Raw genomic sequence first — 20,449 nt, 5'->3', positions numbered from 1 at the left:
CTGAGAAGCCTTCTGGGTTAGTGTATGAAGTGGCGAGTGTTGTGGAGGTTTCGTGCACTGGAGGTTCATCCACGATTCGCCTTACAGGTAATGTTGGAATGTTTGCAAGAAATAAGTGGCTGAAGCAAAGCACAGTAACTAGTACGGCAACACACCAAGCTTATGAATCTACTGTTAAGGCTTAAGAATATACTACTCTAGATTTTCGTCGTTATAAACTGGCTTTTATCTAATCGTAATTATTCTTCAGCAATGTCATTAATAAACGCTGTACCTAACTGGGTCTAATTAACATTCACTTTCATCTTCCGTTGCACAAGTATGTATTGACATCAAGAAATACACGGATTATAATAACAGTTGAACATCAGGACAATTTCATTACTGGGGGTGAATGCAGCATCGCGCACAAATCTACATACGCGTAAACAAACACACACGATGTGTGTGTATATATATATATATAATATATACATATATATACACATACATATGTGTGTATAGATATATGTGATGTATAAATATAATATATATATATATATATATATATATATATATATATATATATATATATATATATATATATATATATATATATATACTATATAAGCATTAAACTACAAATGTCGTTTAATATCCAGTTAACTCTACGAATTGCATATTATACGACATTTATGGTTTAGTGTTTGCGAATATAAAAAATGTCACGGTGACGTGATAAAATTTCAAATATAAATTATATATATATATATATATATATATATATATATATATATATATATATATATATATATATTATATATATAGTATATATATTATACATATATAATAAATAAATATAATATATCTATATACTGTATATATATATATATATATATATATATATATATATATATATATATATATATATATATATATATATATATATATATGAAACTCATAATCATTTCTTTAAATTTTCCCAGTAGTAATGAGAGTTATAAAATCACATGTCGAATTGATATATATATATATATATATATATATATATATATATATATATATATATATATATATATATATATATATATATATATATATATAAATGCATAATGTATTAATTATATATATACTGTATATACATATATATGTATATACAGTATATATATAATTAATACATATATTGATATAATACATATATCTATATATATATATATATATATATATATATATATATATATATATATATATATATATATATATATATATATATATATATATATATATATATATATATATATATATATATATATATATATATAATTTCTTTGACCATCTTCGTTACTCGGTAATTTCATTAGCAAGCAAAACTCAGGTACATGGCGTAACTACTTTTGGATTCGTTAATAACAATAACGAATAAAAAAAAAGAGCCGAATAATATTTTCATTCTCACCCTTGTTTGCTTGTTAGTTTTTTACCAACGAAATGCTAAAAAAAAAAAAAAAACAGAAAACTTCAGTAAATCTAAACTTACGCGGAATTAGTAAGGCTTGCAAGCATTTATTAAACAGGTCGTTGACACGTTGGACTTCCTCCTGAGCAACAGAGAACTTTTCTTGAATGTCATTCAAGAAAACGTATTTCTAATAAGCATTACTGTATTTTTTTATGATGCTTTAATGCTGCTGTCTTTAGTAACCCCGGTGTATCTTTTTCTATCAGTGTGAGTGGACTGCGACAAAGCAGGGCACTTGACTAATGGTTACAAGTATTGCCAATATTTTGAGATGACTGCCATCATATTACAAAAATACTTATTTATATTTTAGAGACCTCAAAGAGCGTAGGCAATATAAACATTCTTCCCTAACACAGATTCTTTGTTATTTTGTGGGGACAAAAGATCTTTGCAGGTGCCCACTACAAAAGAGAACTACAATATTTATCGCGCTTGAATTCTACGTCAGCAATACCCGAAAGCTATCACAACTCATTCACGCTTCTGACATTTCTGTCGTGTTCTGTACAAAGTTTCTCTTTTCGTCCGTTTCATAAAACTGCACCTGTATACAGCTGATTCGCCGTTGCACGCAATACAGCTAAATCATATATACCTAATATTATATATTTCCCTCTCTTCCACACTTCTATTCTAGCCATTGTTACTGAAAAGCAACGAATGTTTGTCTTTAATAAAGTCTGTTTTTTCCACAGACAGTGTTCCTTGTTAACCGTGAAAGAAAGGCGCAAGAAAGGAAATAAATGACAAATTTGTATCCAAGGACCTGCTTAACAACCCTTCAAGCATTCCAGTATCAAACTATCCAACACACACACACACACACACATATATATATATATATATGTCTGTGTGTATACGTGTATATATATACACACACATACAGTATATGTATATATGAATTTTTATCACATCACCGTGATTCATATTCAAGCATTAAGCTACAAACGTCCTTTAAAATCCAATTCACTCTACCTCGGGAATAATATATTTTCATATATGTTACCCGAAGGGGAATTTTTTAGTTCATAATAAGTTCGTCGTATCGTGGGCTCGAACCACGGAAGACAAGAACTCAGGACTACAGTGAGCGAATTTTAACCACACAACTATTATCAACTAAAAAATTCCCCTTCGGGAAACATGTGGGAAAATATACTATTCCCGAGGTAGAGTGAATTGGATAATAAAGGACGTTTGTAGCTTAATGCTTATACTCGTATATGTATACGTGTATGCATATATATATATATATATATATATATATATATATATATATATATATATATATATATATATATATATATATATATATATATATATATATATATATATATATATATATATATATATATATATATATATATATATATATATATATATATATATAATCAAGAAAGCTACAAACGTCTTTAATATCCAATTCACTCTACCTCCGGAAGTAATATATTTTTCATATATATTTTACCGAGAAGGGAATTTTTAGAGTGATAATAAGTCCACCGTCCCGTGGGATCGAACCAGCGACGGACGGGAGAATCAGGACTACAGTGACACGCTAACCAGTCGGCCGACTGGTTGGCGAGTCACTGGTGTCCTGATTCTCCTGTCCGTCGCTGGTTCGATCCACGGGACGGTGGACTTATTATCACCTAAAATTCCCTTCGGTAAATATATGAAAAAATATATTACTAAAGGAGTGTAGAGTGAAATATTAAAACGTTTGTAGCTTTCGATTGTATATGAATCACGGTGATGTGATAAATAGTCATATATATATATATATATATATATATATATATATATATATATATATATATATATATATATATATATACGATAATGTATATGTATAGATATATATATATATATATATATATATATATATATATATATATATATATATATATATATATATATATATGATTTTTGTCACTTATGCATTAGTGACTTTTTATAATCACAAAGCCACTTATAACTTACTGTACACCCAAGGGGGAATTATAATTAACAAGCGCTTCGCCAGGGCCAGAAAACAACGGCAGACGGCGATAGGCAGTGATTTTAACCACTTGTAATGATTCGAACCTTGTCGGTGACGCAGCACTCATCAATTATAATTCCCCGTAGTTGCTATTCCCAAGGTATAGTCAATTGATATAAAAAAAGTATTTGTCGCTTCATATTTATGAAATATACAAGTCACTCGTAACAAGTAACCAAAAATACATGCATATATATATATATATATATATATATATATATATATATATATATATATATATATATATATATATATATATATATATATGTGTGTGTGTGTGTGTGTGTGTGTGTGTGTGTGTGTAAAAGGAGGGCTATGAGAGAACTAGCTTGACCAATAGGCTTCTTTGGTTCATGCCCGATTATACAGCAAAAAGGAATAAGTAGGAAGAGTGCTGTGCTGGGGCTAAACATTGAAAGGAAACGACCAATCTGCCTTTTTAAGCATAAAAATCTAAAGCAAGGACAGAATTCCAAAATCTGCTACCCAGAGTAAAAGAAACCGTCGCAGAAGCGTCAACATTTACATGGCCTAATTCAAACATAATGTGCTTCAAACTTGTTTTACTTGGTATTTCTGACTTTCTCGTTAGAGGTGGTAGCCTAACGTATCATGGCCTAATCGTTTATTCTTAATATGAAAACGAACGCCATTTACAATATCCCTTCTAGCTTCTGTAACACTTTCCTTATTGACAGCTCAGAACTAGACAATATTTAGTCTCTGTCTTTTTACATTATTTGTCTGGTAAACGCTGCCTTAAGAAGGGCTAGATCTGCAACTGAATTTATTATGGAGAAAGTAACGCAATTTATTAACCAGTATGATTATTACATTAGTAAATTTTTTATCCTTCTACCATCTGCGGTCATGATGGGTTACAGATTTACCGATGTTCATGTTACCACCAGCGCACCCATACTGACAAAACTTGCTATAACATTAAAGGTGCTCGGGACGCCAAGTCCCGACTTACTGTCCAAATGTAATGTTATAGGTAGTCGGAAAGGCAATTTCATACCCAGGTACTTTTATGTGCTGTCTCAATCCATGGAACAAGGACCTTCATCCTGCACCGTTATAAAAAGACTCCTGTAGTGAGAAAAGTTGGCTCCAGGTTGGACGACAGCAAGTATCAACGGGGTGATCATTACCCGTAGACTATTGTTGCAAATAAATAATGCGTGTTATACAATAAGATTAATAATAATACAAGTATAAACCCCTAGATCTTTGGAAAGCTGAGCCTGCCATCAGAATATATGAATATTATTTTTAAACTACAGATTTTTCCTTTCTCAGCTTATGTATGTGTTTCTTATCTACGGGTTTTTCCTGTGATACTGGAATACTCTAGTTACCTTTGACTCTGAACTTAGAACTTTATATCTTTTTGCAAAGGTAATAAGAATCCACTCCTAGATCACTCTCACCTGACCAATGTTTTACATCACTCTCTTGGTACTGCGGAAAACAGCATGCAGAATTTAGCAGCATCAGTTTTCGGAACTGAATGCCTGCACACTGACAAAAACATACATATAAAATGAAAGGAAAACTAGCTGGTGATTTTATCATGCTAGACATTATTCAACAAATGCCTAATTATGCGTTCTAATAATATTTCCTCCTCGGATTATAGTTTCTATGAATATTTGTCTCTGGGGTATGGATGTTCTGAGTGCCAAGACTTTCCTAGTTAGCGTACACAAGTCACACACGCTTAACAACCACATATAAAACCATGCATATATAAATATACGTAGGTGTAAGCCCAAACGTGGGCACATAACGACCATTCTTAACGGCTAGTTAAAATGAGACAAATGGTCATCATCAACAATTTCTTCACCATTGCATGACGATCAACACAATTTCACATGAACTGAAGCTCGGGTACATCCCTTTCACTACCTCACTTTCCTTGGATGTAAAAAAAAAAAAAATGACACACTTTACTGCACTGGAATTAGAATCTGTAAGAGTGGAAATTGCAGAAAAACAAAAATCACGCAAACGGAATGATTGGGAGTAATATCCTTTTGAATAAACAGAACTAACTCAATTGAATAGGACAGAATACTAAATGTTATAATTAGAGTCACGATGAAAAATACTGGAAAGGAAATAATGTGATAAAAAGGGGCATGAATTATAAAAGTGGTAGCTTCGAGAGGTAATGGACAGGAATCACGAACAGCAAAGGCTCAGGCAAGAACACATGAAAAGATTAGAAATGAAGATTATCGATTAAGACAAGCAAACACTCAGAAGTTCAAAGGAATGTCTTCGTGCTAAGGGATTACTTTTTGCTCTGCGACTGCCTTCAAACGGCCTCGATAATTACGCTAATAGCAGCTAATTTCTTTTTCATTACTTAATTTCTGAAAAACTCCGGCCTCAGCCTACATTAAAGCGCAAGACACTTGGGTTATAACAAGCTCTCTCTCTCTCTCTCTCTCTCTCTCTCGCTGATGTGGCTCTGAACCCATACAGTACACTAACATGAACATGGTCATATTTTTTCACAGACATGAACATGCTTGTATATATACATATATATATATATATATATATATATATATATATATATATATATATATATATATATATATATATATATATATATATATATATATATATACATACATATATATATATATATATATATATATATATATATACACACACACACACACATATATATATATATATATATATATATATATATATATATATATATATATATATATATATATATATATAAATTTCTGACTCACATCAGGATCAGAAACCCAGGTGTGTGTTGATTATATATATATATATATATATATATATATATATATATATATATATATATATATATATATATATATATATATATATATACACACACAGTCTGACGTTTGGTTCTATTTCCTAAGCATCCTCCTTAAAACTGTAACAGCTTGTAAAATTGTTTTAAGCGCTTCATACGAGTAATTGTTGATGGTATAACCCCTGAGATCTTCCCATATCTAAGGGTGTTTCTTGTGGTTCCTGTCCCTCGCCTATTCTTTCTCTAATCTGCCTCTTCTTCTATCTATGCTTTTGTAATTGGTTCAACTCTCCACTTCCTTCTTCCATCACCTCACACCTCTCTTTTCACATTCATACTCGATCTCAAAATGCTCTTCCTTAGTTTATCAATTTCCACCTTTTTGAGAATATTGAGTAAGATTTATGATTTTGTGGTATTTAGGCTGTCACGCCAAGCACACGGGTACCGTCGGCCATTCGGCATTTAAGCCAGTGAAAAGAGTGAATTGGAGTGGTTGAACAGCCACATAAGGCAACCAGAAAATAAAGTAGACAAATAACATGGAGCTAAAATTGGAACTGGGAGGAAACTCCACGGCTGCACTGAAAAGTAATAGTTTGAGGTTGGACAAGATTGTAAAAGGAGCAAGAGTGAAGATAAAGTAAATGGCTAAAAAGTAGATGCAGCTAGGGGCCGAAGGGACGCTGCATACACCCTTTAGTAATGTCTACAGCGCATCACGTGATGTCAACAGTGCATCACGTAAGGATGCTGTGATTTGAAAGAGTTCTTTACCTTCAAAACACAGTTACCTTATATTTAGCAGTATACTCTCCTAACGATCACTGACATTTTCTTTGACGAAAAACAGATTAAACCTCTCACTTCTACTCTCACTTGGACGCTCAGGTCAATTCAGACTGCTAAAACTGCTTTCTGTAAGTCTTCTATAACACGTTCGAAAACTGGCAAAAATTCCTGGTCTTTTGTATGTACTATTTCTGCCACATTCAAAAGGAAAACAGCAATCCTGGGACAGCACAGTTCTGGGACTGAAGTGTTATTTTTATTTTTTTATTTTTATTTATTTTTAATGTTTTACCTTTCAGCGTGTTCCCCGACTACAACAATTTACCATCCATTAGCAAATCTACCTTTTTCATCTTTTGGTTTAAACCGCTCCTTTTTTTCTTCTATTCCTTGTTTCCATCCGGACTAGGCTACTTAAAGGCATAACGTTACCTGACTCAATATCTTCTTTACTTTAATGCGAGTGCTAAACATGTCATTTCCCTCATATGCCTTTTCTCTTTCACAGGCCTGAGACAATTGAAGACGTTACGTTGCTAGAATATTTGATCTTGCACTGAAAACAATTAACGATATGAAGTGAACACAAACTCCTAAGATTTACCCCTCAAACTATATGCAATTAAGAAACCCTCAATACATATTATAAAAACCGAGAAACATACTAAAGAAAATATTTCATGAAGACATATCAATAATAAATGACATCATGGGTGCATATCCTTTTACCTCTACAGATTGCTGTCAACATTCAAAACATAAGAAGAGATATTCACTCTGGGTTAATCCCCGTTTACAAAAGAACAGGGTGGAAAAGGAAACAATAGAAATAAAACCGCGAAACACGAAAGCAATCCCCACTTCAACGAATATCTAAAATAGAACCAAATAAATACTGTTATCGCCGACAACTCAAAACAAAATTTATTCGCGTGGAAGAGCTCTGGTGAATTCAGCGTTGCCAAAATACAGCGTTGCTCCGATGAGGCGTCTATTAAAGAGCAAACATTTGACAACATTTACCAAATTGCTTTGAAGTAACGAGTAATTACACTAATGCTATTTACCATTTCCATCCAGTCCACCATTATAACCCTACTAATTAATGCTCCTCTTTCATTAGGAAGAAAACTGCTTTTTATCCATGAAACTATGTTACGGATTTACTCTGCCAAGAGGCAAAGAATAAAGGTTAGAGGGAAAAGGGAAGAAATATGTTTGATGAGCTAAAGATCTTCAGTAACATAAAAGTTATTTCAGTATGAAAGCCACGGTATTTTCAAAAGTTTTCCTGACATTTTGCTATTTATTTATATCAGCGCTATTATATACTGAAATGCTTTGGACCAAGAAATAAATTGTCGTCTATCCAAGCTTATATACAATACTTTATATCAAAATTTGTGCTATGATAACAAATTACATAATTGCGTTGAATCCTCATTAAAGGTTATCAAGTCTTGAAAATATGTAAATGTATAACCTTGATCTTCCCCGGATGCTTCTCACTATAAGAGAGAGAGAAAAAAAGAAAGGGAGTAGAAGTTATTTGCTCATTTAACAAACATGTCAGATTCCGGTGTTAGGTAATTCATCAAATAAATAATATATAAATGAGATAATGGCTCGGTATTTCAAATAGGGGCGTTATCACTCCGTTAAAAACTGTGAGTGCATACACTCTTCACTACCACTTGTTTCGTGCATCAAAAGATGCTTGATTCCATAACAGCCTTTTCAGACTGAAAGTCTGAATATAATATTCCAATCATGAATAATCCTGCCCCTCAAGTGCTGCAAAAGCTTAAAATATTCACATAATATTCTAATTATTCATAAGTGAAAAACTGCGAATATCTTAAATGTCATTAAAATTAATCATATATACTCTTTATCCAAAAAAAACCTTAATCCTCCGGAACATATACGAGATAATTATATGCATTAGTAATTGAAAAATGCACTCTGCAGTAGTAAGTCCAGGTATAGAACAGCAAAATAAACTCCTATAGGCACCTTCTTCAACCTAAAGTCTGAACTAATGAAAACCTCAAAAAAATTATGCTTCTATAGAACTCCATCTTCAAACTTGCTTTATAATCTGAAATAATCACATGCCTCCTAATTCCAAAATTTCTTGAATTTATATTCATCACCAGTGTTCTGTGATGAATAATAGCAAGCTTAATTACAATTAATTCTCCTGAAACGAAAGTGAACACCCAGAAAGAGAGATCGATTACAGCGCATCGAAGCCACTAAATTATATTCATGCAGTACTGAGATTCCACAGAAATGTACAGGCAGTATTACATTTTTCTCAAAACATGCTCTTCATCCGCAGCACTAGGTCTGTGCAGATATATTAATTTTATCTTAATACGTGTAACTTCACGGGCAAGATATATATACTCAGGCACGAATGCTTCTGCAATATACGGGAAATTAGACCGCTATACAGATTATATGTTTCAGCTATGAAATAATAATAATAATAATAATAATAATAATAATAATAATAATAATAATAATTAGAAATTTGCTCGGTACAGAATAAGTTAACCCTATTAATTACACAGTGCTATGGCAGAAATCCGCAATAAACACCAACTCATTACACGTGATGCCATAAACAGTACACTACACTATACCTACAAAATAGCGGATGAAACTGATGTGTTTTTCCCGTCTTCCCTCACGCACCCAACCTTTAACAATCACAATTTTTCAAAAATTCGCAAGCGATCGTATACCAAAATATCTGAAGCCTTTGATAAAAGGCGTCCGAAATCTTTAATGCCCACCATGAAATTTAATGGACTAAGTTTCAATTGCCTAAGTAAAGCGTCTCACAGCCGAGTTTCTTCAAAACTTCTGAAGACAAAATTGCAGGAATTTATCCAATGCCTCTTTGAAGCGGAGACAAAGTGACTTCTAGAACACTTCTCCAGGAGAATGTTTTTTTTTTGGGGGTGGGGGTTATCTGTGTATGTACCTTTCTTTTCTGTGAAGAATCAATTTTATTCTATCTGCCAATTGACCACGGGGTAATTAGGTGCAGGTGTGTTCGTCTCTCGAATGTATTCAAACAAAACTTTAAGCCTCAGTCAGCCAGAGAGAGAGAGAGAGAGAGAGAGAGAGAGAGAGAGAGAGAGAGAGAGAGAGATGCTATTCTTAAAATGACATGTATTAAATAATTTTTTGCTTAACTGGAAAATAATTTCCTAAAATATTTGAGTGGATTGAAGGCATTTTGATGTAACGGAATCCAATCCAGTAAGAGATAATCTATGAATGCAATCAGCAAGGAAAATCGGAATACAAATCTAGGCAATCTGAACACTGAAAAATGCTTACAACTGATTCCTATAAGTTAGCCATCTTGTGATCTGAACGACCCTAAGGAAACAATTTACATCAGAGTAAGCGTCTCCTGTGAGGTATTCCATATCTAAATATAGGGAATGAAGTATATATTATGATTTAAAGACTGAATAGCGCATCTCATTTCGTTCTTAAAACTGCGAAATTATGGGTCTTGACGATCTTGAATACTGCGAGGCATTTCCGAAATTTTAACAAATATTCAGCAATTATGGTATTGCAATATTAATTTGCTCAGTCTTTTCCTTTGTGCTATTTCCTACTTTCCATTCTCACTCAACACTAGACCCTAGTACCTTTCTAACTTATAGCTTTTTCGTAAGTTACTAGAACGATTACCTGTAATTTCTATTAGTAGCATCGCATGTGGAAGTACGATAACCAAGGCCATTGCTGAAATGACGAAAGATTAGCTTACAGTAACTCCAAGGATACAAAATGAAGCAATTAAATATGACGCAAATACGGAATTCCTACCAACACCACGCAAAGATGGTTATTACCCTGGCTATTCCTGGGAATTATTTTTTGTTATTATTATTTCTACCATTTTTGTCGTCATAACAGTGATTTCACTAACCCATAAAAAATACTGGGGCCACATACCATCACCTCATAACGTGCAACGGAAGAAGTATGTAACCGAAGTGAAGCTAAACAGACCCCGTAGTCGACAGTCTAATGTCGGGTTCATATCTTAATGACGATTAGTCGGTGCGCTGTTGGGTGATTATACGGCCAAGCTAATTACCTGGACTTAAGTAGTGATTAGCAAAGCTTCCAAAAGGCAGCCGCGTTTCCCACGATAGTCTCTATTAGCAGGACAGAAACGAGACGCAACCGGTTATTAGGATGTCGTGTCCCGGTCGCGTGAAAGAGATGGGACATCAAATTCTTCGAAAAAATGTTCTCCTGGGATAAGGCCAATTTGTTGCGAGCTGTGGTTCCGAGATTTACTCGGACCAGATCTGGTTTTCATCCTTTTTTTTGTGTATTTACAGCCACTATGTTCTCTTTTTACAGCTCAAATTACTTATTACTTCTTCCAAGATTCTGACGTCTTCAGGTCATTCTTCATTAATGTATTTTTAGTGATCTCTGTTGTGTCTTTCTGCCAACCATGGTGTACTAAATCTTTGGAAATCTTCCATATCAGTGTCTAAAACAGATTCTGCAACTATATGTTTAGAAGACGTTAACACACATATCCATATAAAATTTATTTTAATGACTAATGCCCGTTCTAAGCCGAGCACATCAGATACTTCATCCAATACGATGGCTGACTTTTTTTCACTATAACTTTTTCATTAATAAATAATTTGTCCTAATTGATGATCTTTTCGTATTAAAAAAACCCCAAATATGAGGATTAAATAAAAATAAATAGGATAATTACAATCAGAGTTGAAGCTCATGATATTTAAGCTGTGCACTGCAGCGTAAAAGCTAATATTAGTTCGTGACTCTAGCAATTAGGACGACATTCACCATTACCTACATTACTGGTGGTGTAGCCAAGGTTTGTTCCTAAGGAATTTGTAGTCCCGTGAGAAGTCATTGTTGTGTCTTGATTGGTCGCACAAGGCTACTCGTGCTTGGCTCTTTCAAATTTTCATTTTTCATCCCAAGCATAACCTGTTGTATCAGAAGGATCCTCATGCACTTGAAACATATGCATTTAATATCCTGAATATCAAATGGCACAGAAAATATATAAAGAAATAGCTAACCTCCTTACAATGAATCATTATAATGCTTGGGTGCTTGTTGGCACACATTTATCCACATCAGGACTTTTCTTAATTACAACAAACAATTACTCAATAACAGATGATTTCCTTATCCAATGTACTAACTGTTTACAGCTGTTTTCCACTTACGACAAGTGTTGGCTTTGAAGAACAACAAAATAACGGTCACTGCAACACTCATAGTTCAACTGTTTAATCTAGGAAGAACCAATTATTATTATTAGCTTCATGCAACAAATCCACGGAAGTTCATCAGTAGTGCATCGAACTCAACAATATCTGGCATGTGCTTTTTTGATCCCTGAATTATAAGATCCTTTCGTTCTAGTACTTCTTCTAATACATCTTAAAAACACTTTTTCGGTCTCCTCTCCTCCTTCCTCGTAACACTTCAGAATTGTACAGGCTTTCGTCAAACTATAGTCCTCAATTCTCTCCACACGACTAAACAATCTTCATATACTGTGATCTATTTTTCACCTACGATAAACTTTTTGCATTTTTGCGTATATATCTCCATATATACAATATAAACAAATTATCTCAGCCTTTCTTTGACATTCAACAACAGAATTCGCTTTTCTCAAAGACAGTCTGTTGAACAATCATTTCAAGCATTCTAACTCTGGCTTTCAGACATTCCCCTTCTCTTGAGTATCTCATCGCTCTCATCCTGCATCCATCTGTTATTTTAACTATTAGAGACCCATGTGAATCAGCTCCATACTTCCACTACACGTTTTAGCATTCAGGAGTTCCATCTTCGCAGTTACCATAAGCTAACTTCTGTTCACAGTACTGGACATACCCCGCAAAACACGTGTTCATATAAAAGGGTTTAAATGCCAGACAGGAGTGGTGCAATCACAAGGGCTGCTGTTAAACATTTTGTGTAGGGAAATGAAGCACATCTATGGCATCTACCTATTAAATCTAAGTGAAACTGGAATATAATTCATCAGGCTCAAATATTGAGTCACAAAACCAAGTAAATCTGGATGCTTGACCCTAATTTGCATGCGTACTGACTTAAGTTTAACAATTTCCATTTGTAAGCATATTCCCAAGAAACATGTTTTATACATACATACTTACATAAATACATACATACACAAACATACATTTATATATGTGTGTGTATTAGACTAGACTATATATATATATATATATATATATATATATATATATATATATATATATATATATATATACTATATTATATATATATGTATATATATATATATATATATATATATATACTGTATTATATATATATATATATATATATATATATATATATATATCATAGCCCTTTGTTGCCGAGTTGGTTGAGCTTCAGAGTCATTCGACGGAGTTCATATTGATGAGGACGTTGGAATTTATTTCTGGTGATAGAAAATTTCTCGCTATAATGCGGTTCGGATTCACGATAAGCTGAGGTCCGTTGCTAAGTAAAATTGTTCTTAGCCACGTAAAATAACATCCTTCGGGCCAGCCCTAGGAGAGCTGTTAACACACACAAACACTATACTTATTTACTTATATATATATATATATATATATATATATATATATATATATATATATATATATATATATGTATATATATAATTTATATATATTTACAAAATATACAATCTCTATTTTCTGTTAATCAAAAAAGTGATTCCTAAGTTGTAATCCTATCTGACCTTTACCTCTTATACAAACCTTTGTCTCTTTCTACACAGTGCCAACATTAGCAAATTATGCTGCTAAACATGAATTCAATCTTGTGTGGTTCAAAAGTAACAGCCGATGCTGAATTCTATAATTGACCTTTAGTCCCTAGTATGACCTTGTCCTTGGCCTCACTCGGCACACCAGCTTCATCATTCCGTTGTGTGTGCCAAATATAGCCTCTACCTAATATTATTCAAAAGTTAAGATGCTGACCTCTCTGCTGATCTGCCTCATCAGTACATTATACATGCAAAATCTGAATTTTATATGTTAGTTATGGCAATAGTTGAATTCCTGTTTGATCTATGACTTATGAGTAATACAGATCACAGTGGAGTATGCGTTCCCAATATGAAATCTATGTTGAATAGTTCAGAAATTAGATCTCTACTTAACCTCTGACCTCTATTTATGACCAATAATGACTTGCCCTCACTGTCTTGCATGCAAGCAACTCCTCGCGAATAGCTGCATGTGTGAGAGAATTTGGAATTAGCTAGATACAGCTAATTAGAGAAAGGAAGGGATATATATAAACGTAGTTACCAAGAAATAAACTCCCCCACATACATATTCTGCAGCGGTAATCGCAGATAAATGGTTTTTATAGGATGTCATTCACCATTATTCATATAAACATGCGCACGTTTATATATGAAACACCCATGCACAAGATGTTCTAATGGTAATTTCAAATGGTGATGACCATTAATTAGAGGACCTTTTACTCTATCGACTTTTCCTTTTTTTTATGAAAATCTGTAGCTACGTTTGGATTTTCATCTAGACACAAAAAGTAATCCTCATCATCAGTCTGGTTACTTTATGTTTGGCTCCTAATCTCCCTTCCCTGCAAATTCAACAAAAATCTGACGTAAAGACTTTGCCTTATTCAAAGAACGAAAGCCAAAAAAGGAACAACACTAGAATAAAACACAAACTTGAACCGCGGCAGAATAAAAAATGATACATCGAGGAAAAGGGTCAGAAAAATCTCTCTCTCTCTCTCTCTCTCTCTCTCTCTCTCTCTCTCTCTGTCAAAGGTTGATCTTAACCGTCAAAGAAATTTATTAATTTCTTACACAATGCATCAATATGTACAACTGAAAGTGGTCCTTAAAAATAGTTCGAACATGGGGTAACAGTTCAAGGCAATAACCAGTAGTTAAGCAACATAGCATGGGGGTGATTATAATCAATGAAATTCGAAGAGCTTCTTTTTTAAATTTCATACTAACTAAAGATACTTAACATAGCAAACTGCTTTCGGAAATAAGAAATGGCATTATCAAAATGCATTTATAAATAAGAGAATTCATGTTTCATGTGTCCTACAACACTTCCAACTTATCTGTTGCCCACATAACTTACTTTTGTGAACGTGTTGCTTACTCCATGTCCAGCTCGTGTTAGTTATCTGGGAACTTTAAAGCAGGTCTTCAACCTCAAATTAGTTATTCAAAGTTGCAGACATTCCTTGGATATCATAACTAGCTAAGGTAAATGAACGCGGAACAAAAAATGTCGTTCTTTATTCTTATAAAACAGGCTCATTTACGCAAATCATTATTGCTGTGGTGAAACTGAAAAAAATATTTATTTGTAGATAACATATCAATTAAAAAGGAATCATATTATAACTAGAATTCAAATTAAATCTTCTATTGTAGATAAGCAATCCACAAGCAAATCCTTTAAACTATGCACCATTAAAGGACAAAAGAAAAAGGTCCCAAATTTAAACACAATATTCACAAATTTTAGTCCCTGTTAGAAACAAAGGACGCCTTGCCTACATGTGATGCTGGAATTCATATTAATTTTTTTACTTTATACATCTATTCTCCTGTGACTAGATTCGCTAACATGAATTTTTTCGATTTTTATTAGCATAAAATTCGAATGTAAAGAATCTGGTCGAATTTTCACCCTAGAACATTTCATCCATACCTCTCAGCTTTCTTCAACAAATCACTCGTAGTCCTACAAATCTGTCCTTTCCCCTCGCCGTCTGCAAACCTCGAGCCACCTCCTCTTTGTGCCCCCCTTGTATCGGTAACATATCCATCTCTCTCTCTCTCTCTCTCTCTCTCTCTCTCTCTCTCTCTCTCTCTCTCTCTCCCATGGACATTGCTTCCGTCCTGAAGTCCCGCCCCAATTTCAGTGCCCTGCCTACATCACGCTCTCTACAGAACCCATCTACAACAACCCTCCCAACGAGAAAGCCATCTCCATCAACTTTCCCCATCGCCTCTTTTTCAACAACTTTCAAAAGACAGGCGCATCTTTGCCCTCGAGACCTCCAGGGTCTACAAATCTGTCCTTCTCTTCCCTCCCCTTGGTACCTAACCCTGGGTCCCTACCCATAACTCCTCGTCCTTGTCCTCACCCACGTGTCCGTCGTCCTTACTTTCAGTCTCTCCTTTGCATCGAAAGGCCCACCCATCACACATCCACTGTGTCTTGAAATAAGTTCCAAAAATAAGTGAGGTCTCAGCGAGGGTTGCCCTACAGGCCACAGGTGGGCGGTATGCTAAGTATTCCTTGGTTCTTGTGCCTTAATACAACCAAAGGTTAGTACGGCAAGGCAGTGAGGGTATGGGATGGGGGAATTTAAGGGGGTTACAGAAATGGGATGACCCGGTCCTGGTGGATTCTGTTGAGAATTGCCAAAATATTTAAGACATCGATGAGATTTTCGTCCTTAAAGTTACCCACAGTAGGGAGTGTCGGGCAATATATTCTGCGGGTGCCTGTCTTGGTAAGGCATCGGCCCCCTATGTCTTATGTTACTTGGAGTAAAGGGGAAAATTTTTGAAGGTAATCCTCCACTGATGCCTGTCAAACGTGCCACATTGTTGGTTGACACTGTTATTGTGGCACACTAAATTTATTGCTAAAGAAGGCATTACTATGGAATTCTCCATATATTTTCAGGAAAACCAAATTATTTTCTTGAAAATAAGCTAGTTCATTTTTCTTGCCTTTATTACGTTTTTTCTGGGTTATCTAAGGCAAGAAATTAGCATGCTCAGCAATCAAAGAATACAAAAAATATAGTAAGATTAAACGAAAAAATATATTAAAATGTTTTTTGTCTAAAAACAACAAAAAAAAGCACTGGGAATATTAATTTTCCTACAAACTTCACTTCCAATACCCGATAACATTGCGTTCTTCACATATGCGAAATGAATGAATAAATAAGCCACACTGACTAGTCCAACATATTAGCTCAGTTTACTGAGAACACAAGACAAACCTCCTTTTATTTTCTTACGTCTTCTCACTCTCTTTCTGTCTTTTTTTTTTCCGTAAGCACAGAACCCAAGAGAGAGGGTGGGCTGATGACGCAGGCTCTAATAATGCCCTCAAATGCGTTACACAAAGACACCATCAATGCCATCCGACAGCCCGTAACTAAACATTAGGCGAGTCACGGCTTAAAAAAACAAAGAAAACGGGAATGACAAATGACCCAGGAGAAAACGGGGGGAGAGAGAAGTTCGTGGTTGGTTAATGCTCTTTTATATTGATGAGTTTAGATTATCTTCGACAAGGGTGTTTTCGATTCTTATCTGCGTCGTTCTTGCTCCCCAACCCCACTCCAGATATATTGACAGCATCATTATGTTATCGATAATTTAAGGCTTCGCGTGACGTCTCCATTGTTGCCTAGCCTTCGACAGCTTCACATGTGTGGCACTCGAACTTGTGAAAGGGCTTTAAATTTCTTCTCGCTTTAACAAAATTTTGGTTCTACAAAACACCAACAGCCGTATTACGATAATATTTTGATTCCTTCATTGTTGTTTCGTGAACTATGATGTTATACCAACAGGGAGAATACTTTTTTCCTGTTTTAAAGGGTAAACAAATAATATATATCGATTAGGGATAACATATTTCTTTTTTTTTCTGATCAACAGTTATTTCATAAGCACGGAAGCAGTATTTTGGTAATAAATTATGAAACTTTGGTGTTCTTACGTATGTCTGGGAATTCCCAAGTCCTCTGTCTTTATTATGACTGATCAGATACTTCTGATAAAGCAACACTCAGAAGGACTCGATTATGCTGTGTCAGGATTTTTATGGTTCTCTGTTTCTCCTTTCCCTTCGTTTTTCTTTGTCTCATTTATCACTGTATGCTTTTCTGGGTTCTTGACTTTGACATTTTATCTGGCTCTATTTCACGATCACTTGCATACCTCTCTCCATTTTGGTTTGCCATTCCCATGAATTCACTCTTATCTCTCTTCGTCAAAGGCTAATATAGTTTGCTTTATGTCTTTTGATTTCTCCTGGTTTGTTTTTACTGAAGGTAATTAATACTTTGATTCATATAGAAATTGTTCTCTTCATTTTATTATGTCTATCTTTCACTCTTGATTATATTACCTGTACCTGATGATTAATAGATTATCTTTACCTTTTCCTAACTCTCAGCTTCCGCATTTCACTGCTCCTCCGAGTTTTTATGAATGCTCCATTTCACAAACTTGAGGGTATTTTTGTTCTACTGTAGATCCTTTGTTCAGTTGCTGACTCTTATTTTTTTTTATTACTACCCCTCTCTTTGTTCTTTTGTGTATAACAGTTCAATGTTACACTTCCCTTCCTCATTGACTCCTTCTTGTAAACAGTTGATACTTTTGTGGTAAAATGGTATACTGAACATCGTTCTCTATGTTGCCAAGTTGCTATGATTTCATATCAGACTGCCTTTATTACAAAATTTACATTTATTTGCATCAAAGTGCATATGCTTTGACAGGCTAGTCCAAATTCACGTATCAATAATTATAACTTTCTTCTAACAACAATGAAGTTTTACTAATACGGAATTAAATCTCTCTTCCCGCAATCGAATTTGTGACTATTTTCAATGCCATGTGATTTGCCCTTTAATGGAACCCAGGCTTTGTTTAGCTTCCTTACACTCGGACTCGAAAACTGGTTATAACAACACCTTTCATTTTTTATTTATATTTGTTTTTACGTTCTTTCAGACCTTGAGGAATATCAGTGACTAAAGCGATCATCAAACCTTTTGAAGTTACTGAGGTGTGAAGTAAAGCTAATCAGCAGAAAATAATAAGGTGCGCTATTTATAGTTGGGCGCAGTGTATTTATCAGTTTTCTTTTCACTTGAAGGTAAGCACCATTTAAGCACCATTTTAATAGTAGCGACTCTAAACTCATAAAAATAAATATGAAAAAAATAACTCTCAAGGCGTTCTGGACAAAAGAAGCTCCATGCTAACGGAATTCTGTCATAAAGACCACATAAAAGTATACCTTAGTTTTGCCAGACCACTGAGCTGATTAACAGCTCTCCTAGGGCTGGCCCAAAGGATTAGACTTATTTTTACATGGCTAAGAACCCATTGGTTACCTAGCAACGGGACCTACAGCTTATTGTGGAATCCGAACTACATTATAGCGAGAAATGAATTTCTATCACCAGAAATAAATTCCTGTAATTCCTCACTAGCCGGCCGGAGAATCGAACTTGGGCACAGCGAGTGCTAGTCGACAACTCTACCGACTCGTCCAAAGAGAAACTTAAAATAAATCGTATTGTTGAAGCACTACCACAACGCTATCTACTGATAATTATGACGTTTCCCCCTGTTCCACAGTTAAGATGTTGTCATTAAACATATTTTAATAACGATTTTCTTTGATGTTTAGATATTTATCATTACTTCAGCTTTCAGTAACGTGATCTTTACCTATGGCTAATGAACCTAGTTCAAAGGTCCACTTTTCGCGCAACTAACCCCGTCGTAAACAACAGATGCATAGCTAGAAACACGATGGACAGTTTTTCTTTAGAATTTGCCTCGTAGAAAACGTATAATCGTGCTCCAAAATAACTAAACAAATCAATAAAAAGGGGAGATACACAAAGATGAGTTGACTCAGTAAATGAGCATTTCGTTGTTTATTGCCTCGCCCTTTAAACGTGCAAAACAGATCCTGAGCAATAATGAATAGGAACGGATTTGTAATTTTTGTCATTAAAATATTGTACAAAAGTAAACGCCCCAGAGACCTGAAAATATGATCATTAGCAGTATGCTCGGTCTGAATGCTACCTAATATCTTGTCTCACTGCGATATGTTTTCTAAACTGTGGAGAGGGGAAAGGTGTTTGTGTTGGATGTGTTAGTAAAGGGGAGGCTGTCATAATGATGGGATCACTGTAACATATAGGGGACATAGTGCCAAAGAGAAGCTTTCGGCGATGTATTTTAATGGCTCCGATATCTGACTCATTAAATAGTACGAGCATTACACACACCGGGTAATGACTTTAAAATGCTTCGGGGTCAAGTTATGCTCGTTTCACAAGATTTTCCTAGTGATCCCTCAATCTCTTTCTCTTTCTATCTCTGTTGGTGTGTGAAATATTTCCTTCCAGCAAC

Source organism: Macrobrachium rosenbergii, chromosome 8 (genome assembly GCF_040412425.1).
Source record: "Macrobrachium rosenbergii isolate ZJJX-2024 chromosome 8, ASM4041242v1, whole genome shotgun sequence".
Classification (NCBI taxonomy): domain Eukaryota; kingdom Metazoa; phylum Arthropoda; class Malacostraca; order Decapoda; family Palaemonidae; genus Macrobrachium; species Macrobrachium rosenbergii.
The sequence above is the reverse complement of the archived record's forward strand: the minus strand, read 5'-3'. Positions refer to the sequence as shown.